Genomic DNA, 17,914 nt, shown 5'->3' with positions numbered 1-17,914 from the left:
AAAAATCTAGCAGCCGAAGCAGCCCTGGCCCCAACAGAATCCTTGAAAAGCAGCCCTTGATGGATGTTCACAGCATAACCCTTAGGATATGTCATTAGTGTTTACTGGTTTATTCCATCTCTTGGAGTCTTTGAGCCCTTATATAACTCGTGCCGCTCCATCATTGAAACACAAGCAGGAGCATCTATACATACTAGAAGAAGTATACTTGTCAAATAAGCAAAGCAGTCATAGGGCTCCTCTTTCTTGGCAGGCACTGGTGACTGATGCAGCTACAAATGTACAATCACTTTCATTGACCTGCCAAAGAAGAGTTGCCCTACAATTGCTTTGGCTTAATGAAATTTGCAGCCTGTCTGATCATGCAGTAGATCCCTGTCATGCAAAACATAGGCTAGCCAAGGATATACGTAGGTTTTGTCATATTTGAAAATAATGGTAGAGGTAGAGGTAGAGCTATAATACTGAAGTTATTTTTGTTGTACAAAGTTGTTCTGCTTTGTGACTAAGCAAGGGAAATAGTGTGATTTTATATAGGTGGAATGGAAGGTGGATGCCTTTTGTCAGTTGTGGCCATATAGCTTTGTCTGAGAGGATGTTCTTGCTATGTGCTTATAGTTTGGTTTGGGATACATAATTGTGATCATAGTTAGATTATTATTTTAACCGTATCTACCTTTCCCAACCAATGACCAGAAGCAAACCATTTTGACCCAGGACATAGAAGGGTTTATATCGAATCTTCAGAAGATGGTCACTGGGAGGTGATTGTAGTACATATTGCTTGACCTTGTTTGTTCATGGTGGTCGGCCAAAGGAGGCCAGATCACCAGTGGTGATATGGTTAGACCGGATAATTATAAGATCACAATTGCCAGTGTCCTTGCAGCTTGTGCTCATCTTGGTGCATATGATCATGGGATATGGGTGCATGGGTACCTGAGGAGAAGTTGCCTGGCGAGTGATGTGGTTATTGTGCGGATGTGTGGACAAAGCGTATGAGGTCTATCAGGAAATGCCCAACAAGGATACTTTGGCATGGACAGCTATGATTTCAGTGCTGGCTCTGCGTGGGTTTGGCAATGAGGCTTTTGATATTTTTAGACAGATGGAAACAACTGGGGTGAAGCCGAACCATGTGACATTTGTTGGGCTATTGTCAGCTTGTGCTCATTCTGGTTTAGTAGAGAAAGGTCGCTGGTGTTTTCGTGTGATGAAGCGTGTTTACTTAATTGAACCGCAGCTCTATCACTATGCAAACATGGTTGATATGCTTAGTCGTGCCGGGTTGATATGCTTATAAGAAGCATGCCAATGAAGCCAGATACATTTGTTTTGGGTGCATTGCTCGGAGGCTGTCAAATACATGGAAAGGTCGAGTTAGGAGAAAGGGTGGCGCAATATTTAATTGATTTGGAACCTCTGAACCATGCTTTTTATGTGAACTTGTGTGATATATATGTCAAAGCTAGTAGATTTGATGACGTAAAGAGAATCAAATCCTTAATGAAAGAAACAGGGATAAAAAAGGAGGTCCGGGGCTGTAGCATGATTGAAATCGATTGGGTTCTTCTTGAATTCTCTGTGAGAGGATCACCAGATGTAAATTGTAATGGGGGAAGTATTGTTGGTCTTGTATCAGTTGAATAACGATATCTAGACAGAAAGGCATGCGCTTTACAGAATCACTCTAATGAGAATAATGAAAAGACAGTTAGGGTGTAGTTTTCATGGGGAAAGGAAGGCGTCTACTTGTTTTCAATGAAATGTTTCATATGTAAGACCATGAATTTTCTTTCCACTCCGACACCTTCCATAGCAATAAGTTTAGCAGTAATTTTAGCTACAATTATGATCAGTCCCATGCTAGAAGATTGGGTACTGAGAGCAAAAAGAGATATCTGTGAAGAAAGTTGGAAGGTTTTGTTATATTGTCAATAGTAGAGTACAGCAAAATATATACTACCAATATTACAGAATCTCCATAGCGTGATCCCCAATCCTAGGGATTGATTTGGATCTGTCTACCTATATCAAGTAACTACTCTATGTATGGTTATAATTAACATATTACAATAATAACATATCAATTACAATATATTATTCTAATACTCCCCCTCAAGTTGGAGAGTGAATGTCATGAAGTCCCAACTTGCTGCTTAATCTGGTATAGTCATTCTTTCCCAAAGGCTTCGTAAAAATGTCTGCTAACTGAGCGTGGGAAGGGACATATGAAGGAGTGATCAATCCGGCAAGCAGCTTTTCTCGAACGATGTGACAATCAATCTCAATATGTTTGGTGCGCTCGTGGAATACAGGGTTCGCAGCAATATATAAAGCAGCCTGATTGTCACAATATAATGGAGCCGGGTTCACCTGAGGGACTTTCAGATCATGTAGTATGTATCGTAGCCAAGTGAGTTCCAAACAAGCGTTTGCCATGGCTCGGTACTCTGCTTCTGCGGATGAACGAGAAACATGTTGTTGCTTTTTGGATTTCCATGAGATGAGAGAATTTCCCAGAAAAATACAAAAACCTGTGACAGATTGTCTTGTGGTACGGCATCCGGCATGGTCTGAATCACAGTAAGCTCTCAAAGCAAGATTGTTTGATGCAGGAAATAATAAGCCTTGACCTGGAGAATTTTTGATGAATCTGAGAACACGGAGTGCTGCATCCCAATGCGGTTTTCTAGGCTCATGCATGAATTGACTCAATGTCCGAACTGAATATACTATGTCGGGCCTTGTTACAGTGAGGTAGATCAAGCGTCCCACTAACCGTCGATATTTCATAGGATCATTGAGTAAAGCTCCATCTGTGGGTGTGAGTCTGAGATTTTGCTCCATTGGAAACTGATCTGGACGAGAGCCTAAGAGACCCGCATCTTGTAATATGTCCAAAGCATATTTCCTTTGAGACATGTAAATACCTTTCTTGGAACGAGAGAACTCAATACCCAAGAAGTATTTTAAATCACCAAGGTCCTTGATGCGAAAATGCTTGAGGAGAAAAGATTTGAGATGCTCCATTTCTTGCAAATCATTCCCTGTGAGAAGTATGTCATCCACATAAATAAGAATAGCTGTAAAAGAATTATTTCGAACCTTGGTGAACAAGGAGTAATCGGATTTTGACTGCTGAAAGCCTGCCTGTTGAATAGCACCAGAAAATTTGGAAAACCAGTTCCTGGAAGCCTGTTTAAGTCCATAAAGGGACTTATTGAGTCGACATACAGTATTCCCCCCCTGTCGGCGAAGTCCGGGAGGAAGGTCCATGTACACGACTTCGTGCAAATCGCCATGGAGGAAGGCATTCTGAACATCTAATTGATGGATGAACCAATTACGAGCAGCGGCAACAGTGAGAAGACAACGCAATGTGGTGAGTTTGGCTGTAGGAGAGAATGTTTCCTGGTAATCAATGCCTTCCACCTGTGTGTAGCCCTTGGCCATAAGCCGGGCTTTGTAACGATCAATGGTGCCATCAGATTTATATTTGAGTTTGAAAACCCATTTACAACCAATGGGTTTGTGTCCAGGTGGCAACGGAACAAGAGTCCATGTATTGTTTTGCGCCAAAGCATCTAATTCTGTTTGCATGGCCTGCTGCCAATTGGGATCAAGGATGGCTTGAGCATAACTGGTGGGTTCAGTGGTGCCTGAAATGTTAACTAAAAAGGAATAATGGGGGGATGAAAGGCGAGAATAAGACAAGAAATGAGAGAGTGGGTATTTTGTACCTGTAACAGCAGATGGCGACCGGGCAGATGAAGAGGCATGGTTGGACATGTGGTAATGTTGGTGCCATGCGGGAGCCTGCCTTGGACGAGTGGAATGACGTGTTGGAGCCATTGGAGATGAATGAGGTGAACCAAGTAATGTTGGTTCAGATGGAAAATGAAGAAGTGGCAAGGTGTGGTCAGATGAATGGGAGATAGGTGGAGTGTTGGGAACCACTTGACTGGTGGTGGCGGGGGGAGGTTGTGGAGAGGAAGGAGTGATGCTGGTAGGTTCTACAAGGGAGGCATCAAGAGGTGGACATGTGGTGTCATGGGTAGGTGTGTTAATGCTAGTTGGGATTGGGATGGCAGGAGGTGGACACGTGATGTCATTGGGTGATGAAATGGGATTTATAGAAAGTGGTGGTTCAATGTCAAAAATTGGGTTAGGAATAATAGGAGTGGAGGAAGCAGGTTGAGGTGGGATAGTGGAGAAAGGAAAAATATGTTCATGGAACTGAACATCTCTATTAACGAAAAATTTGGAGGTGTGCAGATCAAAAAGTTTGTAGCCCTTTTGTCCCATTGGATAGCCAACAAAAATACAAGGTGTGGCACGAGCATCAAATTTTTGTAGGGGATGAGTCACAGTAGCATAACAAAGGCACCCAAAAACTCTAAGATGGTTAAGGGTTGGTGGCTGGTGATAGAGCAACTCAAAAGGAGATTTATTGGACAATAATGGAGTGGGCAAACGATTGATGAGATAGACAGCAGTTAAAACACACTCCCCCCAAAAAATGAGAGGTAAATTGGCTTGGAAACGTAGAGCACGGGCAACATTGAGAATGTGACGATGTTTGCGCTCAACAACTCCATTTTGTTGTGGAGTGTGAACACATGATCGTTGATGTGCAATTCCATTGGTTTGCAAAAACGCTTTCATGGATAAAAATTCTGAACCATTGTCAGTGCGAATGGCTTTAACATTGAAATTGAATTGAGTTTTGACAAAAGTAAAAAAAGATTTTAGAAGAGTTTGTGTTTCAGATTTGTGAACCATCAAGAAAAGCCAAGTGCATCGAGTAAAGTCATCAACAATTGTAAGAAAAAAACGAGCTCCCGAATGAGAGGCTATTTTATGTGGACCCCAAATGTCACAATGTAATAAGTCAAATGCTGAACGCGATGAAATAGAACTTAGTGGAAAAGGAATTCTTGTTTGTTTAGCCATATGACAAATGCCACAATTATTGTCAACAGAAGCAATTTTTGAAGGAAGCAATGAAGAAAGTAATTGAAACCGAGCAGGTGAAGGGTGTCCGAGACGAAGGTGCCATAAATTGGAGGTTTGTGAAACTTGACAGGAAACAGGTATCCTTGGCAAAGGCGACATGTAATATAGACCACCACGTTGTTTACCCATACCAATCATCTTCCCGGTAGCCAAGTCCTGTAAGACACAAAATGTGGGAAACAAAATAACACAACAATTGAGTGAGTCGGTAATTTTACTGGCTGACATTAAATTCAAGTGAAAGGAAGGAACACACAAAACATTATCTAAGGTGATGGTGTTATTGAAAGGAATTGTGCCAACTGAAGTAATTGGTGCGGAAGAACCGGTGGGTAAGTTAACAATGGGAGTGTGAGATGGTTGCGTTTTTGTGAAAAGTGTAGAATTAGATGTAATATGATCTGTAGCCCCGCTATCCAAAATCCAAGGTTTGCTAGAAACAGAATTAATTGAAGGGACAGTAAAGGTGGACAGACCTGCTGCATTCACAAATGCATGGTTATTACCAGAGGATGATGCATTGGTGTTGACTAGTGACATGGCTGTGGCCAATTGTTGATATTGGTCAGAAGTAAGTCCACTCAAGAAGGTTTGAGCTGAAAAGTCTGGAGCTTGAATTGGGTTTTGTGAAGGCTGTGTGACACTTGAAGAGCCAGCTTGCTGTGCAGCGTGTGCGGATGGGAAGGATGAGCCCGCATGTGGAACAAACCCATGTGATTGCTGCGTGAAGGTGCGCGTGTTACCACCTGAGAAACCAGAATTTCTGCGTGAGTTTGTACCTCGATTGGACCCTTGGTTTTCATTCCTGGCATGATTTCCTTGTCCGCTTGATGTGTAGGTTCCGTCCTTGAAACGGCAAGTGTCTTCCGTATGTCCGTTTCGATTACAAAAATTGCAATGGAATTTTAATTGCCTGCAATCTGCAATTACATGACCATTGCGATCACAATGATCACAATGTTTATTTTTGGAATTGTTTGGACGGCTTTGGATAGCTGCAGCAATAGAAAAGTTCTCGGTTGTTCCCGATGTCATCTGTCGTTGTGTTTCATCTTGAATGACAAGTGAATAAGCTTGACGGACTTTGGGCAATGGTGTTATCATGAGGATGTTGCTGCGAACGCCACTGAATGTGTCATTAAGGCCCATGAGAAATTGCATCATCTTATCTTCTTCTCTTTCTTCGTTGTGTGCTTTCATCTCATTGCAAGTGAGAGGAGTTCTGTATGTTTCTAATTCGTCCCAAAGGCCTTTGAGTTTTGTGAAATAGGCTGAGACTGTCATGGTGCCCTGTGTGAGAGAGGCGATGGACTTCTGAATCTGATAAATTGTTGGCGCATTTTTTTGTGAGAATTGGTCTTTGAAATCTTCCCATACTTGATGAGCGGTCTTGGCGTGGACAACCCCTTTGGCTAGATCGGGTTCCACGGAGTGAGCAAGCCATGATAAAATCATACTGTTGCATTGATTCCAAAGAGCATATTCTGTGGGGTTTTCTGTTTCTGATGGCGGCTTAATGGATCCATTGACAAAGCCAATTTTGTTCTTGGCTGTGAGGGCATGAATCATGGATTTATTCCAAGATGGATAATTGGCGCCGTTCAATTTTGTTGGAACGAGCATATGACTAGGGTGGTCTGAAGAATGAACATAGTATGGATTTGATGTATCCATACTAGAATTGCTATTGCTATTGCTTGAATTTTTGGAATTGGATTTCTTGTTTTCTGGTGTTTGTTCTTTGTCTGACATGGTGGTTGCAGGTTTGCTGGAGGGTTTTGAAAAGGTTAGGAAATCAGGCACTAGGGCGTAGCTCTGATACCATGTGAAGAAAGTTGGAAGGTTTTGTTATATTGTCAATAGTAGAGTACAGCAAAATATATACTACCAATATTACAGAATCTCCATAGCGTGATCCCCAATCCTAGGGATTGATTTGGATCTGTCTACCTATATCAAGTAACTACTCTATGTATGGTTATAATTAACATATTACAATAATAACATATCAATTACAATATATTATTCTAATAATATCATCCTGTTGTCACAAACTTCTTAAACACTCTAATGAACTTCTCTAGGTTGCACGATTACATGTCTGACTTTGGATACAAACACAAAACTCATAAATTATGTTATCACCACAGATCCTGCAAATGTTGAGTACATCCTTAAAAAAAACTTTGCAAACTATGGCAAGGTAATCAGACTTAAGCAAGAAGTTTATGTTATTAGAAAGTCTCAAAATAGCTTGATTTTTTTTTTTTTTTTTCACATGTACATTTGAAGAGAGAATGTTGGCGTAAATCATTTAATTGATTTAAATTAAGAATTGTAATCGCGTATAATTATAAGATTCCCGTATTAGATGGGATTGTAATTACTTTCCTTCTGTAAATACCATCCTAGAAAGAAGAATAAACCACTCAACCCTAATAGTATAGCCGCGCGGCTTTACTATTTTTATTTAAAAACAAAAACCGAGTTTAGCCTAGCGGCTATACGTTTTTTATGAAAAACAAAAACCGAACGGCAAAGGACCCGCCTGGCGCTAGCTCACATTTCGCCACGCGTCACAAATAGTATAGCCGCGCGGCCATACTATTTTTAAATAATAAAAATCATTATATTAGCGTCGTCCAGATAATTCTCTCTTCTTCCTCGCGCCGAGTCTGGGCCTCTTTGGCTTTGTTTCCAGACATGGGGAAGAAGACGACGAAGCCAGGAAAAGGCAAAGAGAAAGCATCGAAAGCTGAGGAAAAGAAAGCTCGCAGAGAGACCAGAAGCTCTCACCTGATGACGACATCGATGCCATTTTGGTAATTTCATACTCGAACTATGCATGTATATACACATATATGTCATTTTGTGCTTGTTAATTAGAGTAATGGATCATTTGAGAACAGCTGACATAGTTTGTGGGAGTTTTAAACAGTGTTGGAAAAAAATGGGGCTAGGCGGCCGCTAGGCGCTCGGCGGCTGATTTTCGCAATCGTTGTCTGTGATTCCCATTTGTATGTCATTTTGTGCTTGTTAATTAGAGTTATGGATCATTTGAGAGCAGCTGAAATAGTTTGTGGGAGTTTTAAACTGTGTTGGAAAAATCTGCCTAGGCGGCCGCCTAGGCGACTAGGCGCTCGGCGGCCGATTTTTGGCAATCATTGTCTGTGATTCCCATATGTATGTCATTTTGTTCTCGTTAATTTGAGTTATGGATCATTTGAGAACAACTGAAATAGTTTGTAGGAGTTTTAAACAATGTTGGAAAAATCGGCCTAGGCGGCAGCTAGGCGCTGGGCGGCCTATTTTTTGCAATCGTTGTCTGTGATTCCCACCCAAGATTCCTTTTTTGTTATTGTTTTCTATCTGATAGTTTATTTTCACCAAAGGTATGATGATTGTGGAAATTCAGAATTCCCATATAGATTCATTGCAAGAATTTCCTAAACTGTATGTATTTTGCAAAATTTCCAAAATTTAAGGCTTTAATAATATATGTTATTTCCAAAATTTCCAACAGACCATATGGCACTATCGTGGAGGGTGTCAAGGTGGGAGGGTTGTTGATAAAAGATATTGAGTTCTTGGTATTGATTCTCTGAGGGTTATTGATGGTGCTAATCCTCAAGCTACTGTCATGATGCTTGGAAGGTAAGTATACTTGGAAAACATATCATATATACATAATCTTCACGAAAATCTTATACTAATTGCTGCTTCAACCTGCATTTTGGTTTCGTTTGTTGTGCATGTGGTGTGGGTACATAGGGCAAAGGATTCTGCATGACAGATTAGTCCATGGACCAAAAAAGGAAAATTGATCTGGTCACTTATGTTTCCCAAACATAAAGTCAATTAATGATTACTGGAATATATGTCTCTGAGACATTTGATTAATATTGTAAAGATTGGAACCTAAAATTTTAAAATCTATATAGTTGGTGTCATGTTTATTTACCTATCATCACATATGGTGTTGAATTGATCAGATCTGGTATGGTTCAAGAAAAACTTTCTGTACTCAGTTTGACTAGATTAGCCTTCCTGTGATTGAATATACGCCTTACTAATAAAACTAAATTAGCTTTAAAAATAATTAGTTAGTTTTTGTTTATTTTGTTAAGAGCGTAATTAGGAAGGAAACTAGTAAGGAGGTGAGGATGACACAATACAACTGCAAGCAGTTTCAGAACATTTGATCACATGGGCTGCTCTAACTTCATGAAGTCCTTGAGGTAGGCCTTATTTTTCTTTAGTTGTGATGATTTTTTTGTACATCGTTCGCAAAAGAAAGATTTGAAAAATGATTACCAAATTAACGAATGAGGCATTGCGCACAATCATGGCATGGTTAGAAAGAGATACCCACAGAAGGACTGAAAGTGCAGCAGATTAACTAAAGTCAAACTAATTTGGAGATCCTATAATGATGGCTCACTATAAAAGTGAGACTCCTTTGTATTCAAGACAGAAATTACTAATATACACACGTAGGCAAAAAAGAAAAGAAGACGAATAAGATTAGGATATGCTGTTAGCCCTTTCTTTCTCAGCCCCTTATAATAATATGGGGAGGCATCTCCTTTCATCTACTTCTTTCCTGCTTCAACTTCATTGCACATTTTCATGGACACAGAGAGTGGAAGAATCTCATATGCTAGGAAAGAGCGCTTTCAAGGCTTGGATAAGGAGGAGAAGAATCTAGCAGCAGAATGAGCCCTGGCCCCAACAAAATCCCTGAAAATCAGCCCTTGATGGATGTTCACAGCATAATCCTCAGGATATGCCATTTGTGCTTACTGGTTTATTTTATCTCTTGGAGTCTTTGAGCCCTTATATAACACCTGTGTCGGGCCATCATTGAAAAAGTATCTTGAAGAAGCTATACATACTAGAAGAAGTATACTTATCAAGTAAGCAAAGCAGTCATAGGGCTCCTCTTTCTTGGCAGGCACTGGTGACTGATGCAGCTACAAATGTACAATCACTTTCATTGACCTGCCAAAGAAGAGTTGCCCTACGATTGCTTTGGCTTAATGAAATTTGCAGCCTGTCTGATCATGCAGTAGAGCCATGTCATGCGAACCATATACGGCAAGGTATAATATTAGGCTAGGCTAGCCAAGGATATACGTAAGTTTTGTCATATTTGAAAATAATGGTAGAGGTAGAGCTTTAATACTGAAGTTATTTTTGTTGTACAAAGGTGTTCTGCTTTGTGGCTAAGCAAGCAGGCAAAGTGAGTTTACCATGTGGCTTTGCACAATGCAGGGAAATAGTGTGATTTTGTATAGGTGGAAGCCATATATACAAGCAATTACTAATTTCCCCGATCCCTTCTGTCAGTTGTGGCCATATAGCTTTGTCTGAGAGGATGTTCTTGCTATGTGCTTATAGTTTGGTTTGGGATACATAATTGTGATCATAGTTTGATATCCCCCACTCCAAAGTGTTTTGAGGGCTCTTGTTTCTCGAAATGTCCTTCTCCAAGACTCTACGGTCCATCTTTGAAAATCTCTTTCCTTCATCATTTATTCATCAGAAATGCTATAGCTGGGCGGCTGTACTGTTTTTAATTTGAAAAAACGTAGTATAGCCGCCCGGCTATATGTTTTTTAATTTTAAACGCAGTATATCCGCTTAGCTATACGTTTTATTAAAAAAGAATTAAAGAAGGGACCCTCCTATTTGAATTAGTTTATACTTTATAGATACTAGCCTCTCTGCACGCGCTTCCGTGCATGCGAGAGGTTTTTTTTTTAAAAAATTTAAATTTATTTTAAAATTAAAAAAGATAATGGATATTTGTGTTCCATAAAAATAGGACCCATTATCTGAATTTTCTTTTAATTTTAATTTTTTTAATACGAAAAATTATGAATTTACCATATTATCCTCATTTAATTAATAATTTCAATTCTTAATGTTTGCATTAACCAAGGGCATTTTCTAGTATTTTGAATGTTTCACCATTCTCTGCCTTTTGCTTTATATATATAGATTAATTCCCTAGTTTCAATATATCCAAAACATAGATTTAATAGAGAGAAATTTGACGAAACTTCATCGGGAGAGGTCAAAAGGCAAATTTCGACGGGATAGACATGTGCCGACGACGTTTCCTTTTTAGAGATTTTTTTGTTTAAAATAAATATAAACTTAGTATGTTTATGTTAATTAATTTTTTTCAATTTTATTTTTAGTAATTAAATAATATCTTAGCCTTATTTAATTAGTTAAATTAGTAATTATATTTTAATTATTATTTCTTTAGTGAATAATTAATATTAAATATTTTAATTAACTTCATGAATTACTTAATACATAGTAATTAAAAATTTCTATTTTTTTTGTTTAATAAAATATTTAAACACTAATAATTCACTAAGTAAATAATAACTAAAACATAACTACTAATTAAAGTAATTAAAAAGGCGAAATCCATGTTATGGTACTCAAGGGGTATAGTTGCGCAGCTATACGTTTAAGAGATTCTATTTTTCGAGTATAGCCGATCGGCTGTACGCTTACGCTTATACTTATCAAGTATCGCCGATCAGCTATACTTGTACGATATTATATTTTTGGAGTATAGCCACCCGGTGATACTTTTAAAGTATTCTATTTTGGTGTATAGCCAGAAGGCTATACTCTTAAGCTCCCGTATTTATTGAGTATAGCCGCACGGCTATACTCTTAAGCTATTCTATTTTGGAGTTTATCCGAGGGTTTAGGGCTTGGCTATATGCTCCGCTTTTGATTTGGCTTGGCTAGAAACCCATGTATGCATGACATACAGGAAGTTTTAATCCTGTTATTTGGCAGAAGAATATGTATAGGTACTGCATTTGCTATAATATACCTCAATGGTGACTTACATAAGCACCTGATATGCATGATTTTCAAGTTCACACATCATTGTTTTACATAAGCACTTGGGATTTTATTTTGTTGCAAATTTAGAAAATCTGCCCCCATTTTAATGGAGTTTATTTCGCCTGTGTATGTTCCCAATCAAATGTTATTACGAAGTGTCAAAATACAGATGATCTGTCCACATTCCAGTTTTCTTTTTCCTTGCAAAAGGAATTGAACCTAAAATCTACAAAAATGACCTCATCTAATACTACTTGAGCTGCATCATCATTTGGTTTGCTAATTTACTTCTTTTATTAGAAGATGGTGTCTTGCATTTCCCTTTGAAGAGGAACTAGGAAATATTGCTAATCCCTTTTTTCCCATTGATGGTTACTCAGTTGTTTTTGGACAAAGGAAGAAAGAAAGGATTTCAATGATGTACGAGAGAGAGAGAGAGAGAGAGAGAGAGAGAGAGAGAGAGAGAGAGAGAGAGTTATTTTAATGAGATTAATTAGCTGTTATTCTCCTTCAAATGCATATCACAATCCTGAATCCTCCAAAACCAAAGCAACTTAAATGGCACCAGAAGGTAAAAACTCTGCATGCTGCCATTAGCAGTAGTGAAAATATTGCTTCAACTTTTCTAGACATGGTTATTGGCAAACCTGGAACTCTTACTTTTGCACTATATCAGAAAAAGGGTTAGCTAGATTGGCTTTGTTGATGGTTGGAGAGAAGAGGGTAAGGATTTATATAAGAGCAATAAGCCTGAGCTAAGTTGAAGACTTTGATGCTCAGGTAACTGGGTTACAAATGGAATTAAATTGTATTTAGTTATAGTGCAGTTTTTATTTTATTTTAATGAGCATTATTAAGTAACATTATAACTGTTTGCCATAGTGTTTCTGATCTGAGACCATATGAGCTTCAAAAGTTATAACGACCCTGCAAAAGTTTATTTCAATTAATTCTCTATTTAGTTTGACTCCAACACTACAAGCTCTTGCTTTACTTTTGGCCACATCACAAGCGTTAATGCTCTCACCAAAATGGACTAAAACCCTTCAGTTTGGGACACTGATACTTGTCATGCATGATGCATGGCTTTGGTGCGGGGGAAAAGAGATAGAAAAAAAAAAAAAAAAAGCTCCTAGTATCTAAAGAGTATAGCCGGTGGCTATACTATTTTTTTTTTAAAAAATAAAAGACCAAGGTATCGCCCCTCGGCTATACTATTTACGAAAAAATGAAAAATAAGTATAGCTCGGCGGCTATACTATTTATAAGAAAAATAGAGACCCCACTTGGCGGCTAGCACCCATTTTAATAATAAGAGCACTTCCAGCTGTAGTTGTGGCCCGGGCTGGAGGGGGCCCAAGCCCCAATTCGATGTTCTAGCAAGCAAATGCAGCCCTGGTAGCTGGTGGGCTCCACAAGCCTGGGCTGGCCCAAAGGCAAGAACAGCATGGGTTGTTGCCTGGGTTTGTTAACGTCAACAACAACAAAAATTAATGAAAAAAAATCTTTAAAAACACCAAAAAAATTCAGAATTTTTTAAATAACTACTTAGTCTTATTCTTCACTTCCCACACCAAAAATCTATACAAATTCCTCTCCTCATATCTTATGTGAATAGTGCTTGCCCTTGGGTTTCCATGACAATGGGTGGAAACACCACAAGCCTTTTGCAAGGGCTACCACTATTCATTGCCCCTGCCTTTTGCCATGGCAAATGAGTGGAAGTGCTCTAAAAACTGTAGTATAGCCGCGCGACTGACTATACTATTTGTTTGGTCCATTAGATAGAAGCATTATTACATGATTTTTTTTTTTTTGAATATTTGGGGTTAATTATAGTTGGGTTTTGAATTTTGTAACAATAGGAATTAATTTTGATTTCGTTTCTCTTTGAATTTGGGTGGGTTGAGAAGTCTTTTGAATTTTGTGACTGGGATGCTATGTTGGTGGTGGTGGTTGTCTGGGATAAGGTGGCTGGGTAGAGGTCGGTGATGTGAGGAAGGTGTGATATTGTGCTGGATTTGCTATCACCGACCAAAAATGTATCCCAAAAAAATTACTTTTTTATAATTTATTTTTTAAACTTAACTAACAAAATTAATGGATTTGACTTTATTTGTTAACGACAACAACTATAGTGACAAAAATCGAAAAATTAAAATTTCGATGACCAAATTTAAATTCAGGCCTAACCCCAGTGACCAAAAATGAAATTACCCCAATTGGGGAAAAAAAAAAAAAATTAAAGTATAGCCAGGCGGCTATACTATTTATAATAAAAAAAACCACCCACATGGCAGCTAGCCCCCGTTTCGCCACGTGCTATTTTTTAATATTATAAATAGTATAGGCATGCGGCTATACTCATATTAAATATAATATACTTAAAGAGATAGCCACGAGGCTATACTACCGTTTTTTTTTTATTATAAACAAAATCGTATAACCGCGGGCTATACAATTTATAATAAAAAACCACCCACATGGCAGCTAGTAGGGGTGGGCACGGTTCGGTTTGGACCGGTTTTTGCCTCAAATTAGAACCGATCCGATACTATTCATCCGATTTGGTTCGGTTCGGTTTTAATAAAAAAATTTCAAAAACTGTCCGGTTCGGTTTGAACCGGTTTCGGTCCGGTTCCGGTTCCGGTTCGGTTTTGAACCGGATTATAAAAATTATTTTTTAAAATTATTTTTTAATACAATTCTCAACTGAAATATTATTTTTTTACTTGAAAATTAACAAATTATTCAATTTCATATAAAAAATAAATATTAAAGTGAGAAAAGAGAGATATTTTGACATTGAACTTGGATAAATATTAAATTTTTTTTAGTGAAATTAAAAATATAGCATTAAATATAAATATATATTGAAATTATATATATTGTTAGTTTCACCGGTTCGGTTCGGCCCGGTTCGGTTTTTGAAGACATGGAACCGGATCCGGAACCGGTCCAAACCGGTCCGGTTCGGTTTTTGACCGGTTTTTGACTTTTTGGTCAACTCGATTTTTTTCCAGTTTAGTTCGGTGCGGTTCGGTTTCGATTTCCGGTTCGCCGGTTTGAGTGCCCACCCCTAGCAGCTAGCCCCCGTTTCGCCACGTGTCAAAAATAGTATAGCTGCACGGTTATACAATTTTTTTTAATAATAAAAAATTATAGTATAGCCTCGTGGCGATACTCTTTAGGTATATTATATTTAATATGAGTACAGCCGAGCGGCTATACTATTTATATTATAAAAAAAAAAAAAAAAAAAGAATCGCCTGGCGCTAGCTCACATTTTGCCACACATCACAAATAGTATAGCCGCGGCGATACTATTTTTAAATAATAAAAATCGTAGTATTAGCGTCGTCCAGGTAACTATCTCTTGTTCCTCGTGCCGAGTCTGAGCCTCGTTGGCTGTGTTTTCCAGACATGGGGAAGAAGACGAAGAAGCCAGGAAAAGGCAAAGAGAAAGCAGCGGAAGCTGAGGAAAAGAGAGCTCGCATAGAGACCAGAAGCTCTCACCTGAGGATGACATCGATGCCATTTTGATAATTTCATACTCGAACTATGCATATATATACATATATGTCATTTTGTGCTTGGTAATTAGAGTTATGGATCATTTGAGAAAAGGTGAAATAGTTTGTGGGAGTTTTAAACAGTGTTGGAAAAAAATCGGGCTAGGCGGCCGCCTAGGCCCACGGCGGCCGATTTTTCGCAATCGTTGTCTGTGATTCCCATATGTATGTCATTTTGTGCTTGTTAATTAGAGTTATGGATCATTTGAGAGCAGCTGAAATAGTTTGTGGGAGTTTTAAACTGTGTCAGAAAAATCAACCTAGGCCGCCTAGGCGGCTAGCGCTCGGCGGCTGATTTTTCACAATCGTTGTCTGTGATTGCCATATGTATGTCATTTTGTGCTCGTGAATTAGAGTTATGGATCATTTGAGAACAACTGAAATAGTTTGTAGGAGTTTTAAACAGTGTTGGAAAAATCGGCCTAGGCGGCTAGGCGCTGGGGCGGCCCATTTTTTGCAATCATTGTCTATGATTCCCACCCAAGATTCCTTTTTTGTTATTTTTTTGAAGATTCTGCTCCCTATTTTCTATCTGATAGTTTATTTTCACCACAGGTATGATGATTGTGGAAATTCATAATTAAGGGTTTAATAATATGTGTTATTTCCAAAATTTCCAACAGACCATATGGCTATCATGGAGGGTGTCAAGTTGGGAGGGTTGTTGATAAAGGATATAGAGTTCTTGGTATTGATTCTCTGAGGGTTATTGATGGTTCAACGTTTTATAATATATACACACCCCGAGTGCTAATCCTGAAGCTACTGTCATGATGCTTGGAAGGCAAGTATACTTGGAAAACATATCATATATACATAATCTTCACGAAAATCTTATACTAATTGCTGCTTAAACCTGCATTTTGGTTTCGTTTGTTGTGCATGTGGTGCAGGTACCTGGGGCAAGGCAAAGGATTCTGCATGACAGATTAGTCCACGGATCAAAGAAGAAAAATAATGGTAGAGGTAGAGCTATAATACTGAAGTTATTTTTGTTGTACAAAGTTGTTCTGCTTTGTGACTAAACAAGCAGGCAAAGTGACTACCATGTGGCTTTGCACAATGCAGGGAAATGGTGTGATTTTATTTAGGTGGAAGCCATATATACAAGCAATTACTAATTTCCCTGATCCCTTTTGTCAGTTGTGGCCATATAGCTTTGTTTGAGAGGATGTTCTTGCTATGTGCTTATAGTTTGCTTATATTTTTGTTGTACAAAATTTTTTTTTTAATCAAGTCATCCCACACTTTCTTTTCTATTTTTTTCTGTCTTCTTTCTCTGGATAAACCCATAACTTATTACTAGTCTACATACTCAACGACTTTGTTCACCATTTTTGAAAATGATTTTGAAAAAAATATTGAGTTTGTGTTAGAATTTGGTATTTAGCTTGCTGGTTTTAGTGACTGATTTACAGAACAAAATAAAACCTTTTGTAAGCAACGTATGCAGAGGAGAGAAAAACTCAGAGAGAATGAGAATGTTTCAGTCTATTTTTCATGTATTGCATCAGAGCCAAAAACACACTATAGTCATGACACAAGCTGCCAAAAAAATAGATCCTAAAAACTAGGACACAAGGACTCATCTCCAGCCATTCAAGGTCATTGGAGGCTATGATTCTTACACCTAGGCTAGAAATCGTTACAGCAGAAAGGACTAAGACAGCTAAGAATGACAGCTGTAGAGTTTCTCAAAATAGTAAGAAAACTAGCCGTTGGACATATCCTATAACAGCTATTACTATAACAGGAAAGTTCTTCAGCTCCTTCGATTCTTCATCCTCTTTACTGTCAATCTGCAGGATTAACATCTGCAGCTTGATTCAAGACTAGTATGCAGCTTAACTCTCAACAGCCTCTCCTAAGCTGCTTACTGGTTTAACTCCAAGCTTCAACCTCAAATAATTGAATCGATCTTTGGGCAGAGCTTTTGTAAAAATATCTGCCAACTGTTCTTCACTTCTGCAGAATCTCATGTCAATCACCCCTTCTTGTAAAGCTTCCCTTATGAAATGATACCTTCGGTTTATGTGCCTTGTTTTCTGATGGAAAACAGGGTTTTTGACCATTGATATTGCTGACATTTTGTCACAAAACAATGGTGTTGCATCAGGTTGCATTTCACCAAAATCATCCAACACAAACCTTAGCCAGATAGCTTGAGCAGTTGCCTCAGCTACTGAGACGTATTCTGCTTCTGCAGTTGACAATGCAACTGTGTTTTGCTTGACTGAAGCCCATGAAAAAACTCCACTACCAAAACTAAATGCATATCCAGATGTGCTTCTACTGTCATCTTCACTGCCAGCCCAATCAGAGTCACAAAAACCAATCAGAACAGCATTCTTGTCCCTTGTAAATTCAATGCCATAGCTGAGAGTGCCTTGAATGTATATGAGAACCCTTTTTGCAATTCCCATGTGCTTCTTTGTGGGGCTATG

The 17,914-nt window shown here is 38.5% G+C and overlaps 2 long non-coding RNA genes across 2 annotated transcripts; both read left to right on the top strand.

Annotated features, from left to right (window-relative positions):
• LOC109947827 lies at window positions 345-16,600 on the top strand. The gene is made up of 2 exons (XR_002270598.1): window positions 345-549; window positions 16,562-16,600. It is a non-coding gene; the product is annotated as an uncharacterized LOC109947827 (long non-coding RNA).
• Window positions 7,675-10,367, top strand: LOC109947825. Its single transcript, XR_002270596.1, has 4 exons — window positions 7,675-7,841; window positions 8,543-8,673; window positions 9,147-9,257; window positions 9,659-10,367. It is a non-coding gene; the product is annotated as an uncharacterized LOC109947825 (long non-coding RNA).

This window comes from Prunus persica, chromosome G3, assembly GCF_000346465.2.
Source record: "Prunus persica cultivar Lovell chromosome G3, Prunus_persica_NCBIv2, whole genome shotgun sequence".
Lineage (NCBI taxonomy): Eukaryota > Viridiplantae > Streptophyta > Magnoliopsida > Rosales > Rosaceae > Prunus > Prunus persica.
The sequence above is the reverse complement of the archived record's forward strand: the minus strand, read 5'-3'. Positions and strand labels throughout refer to the sequence as shown.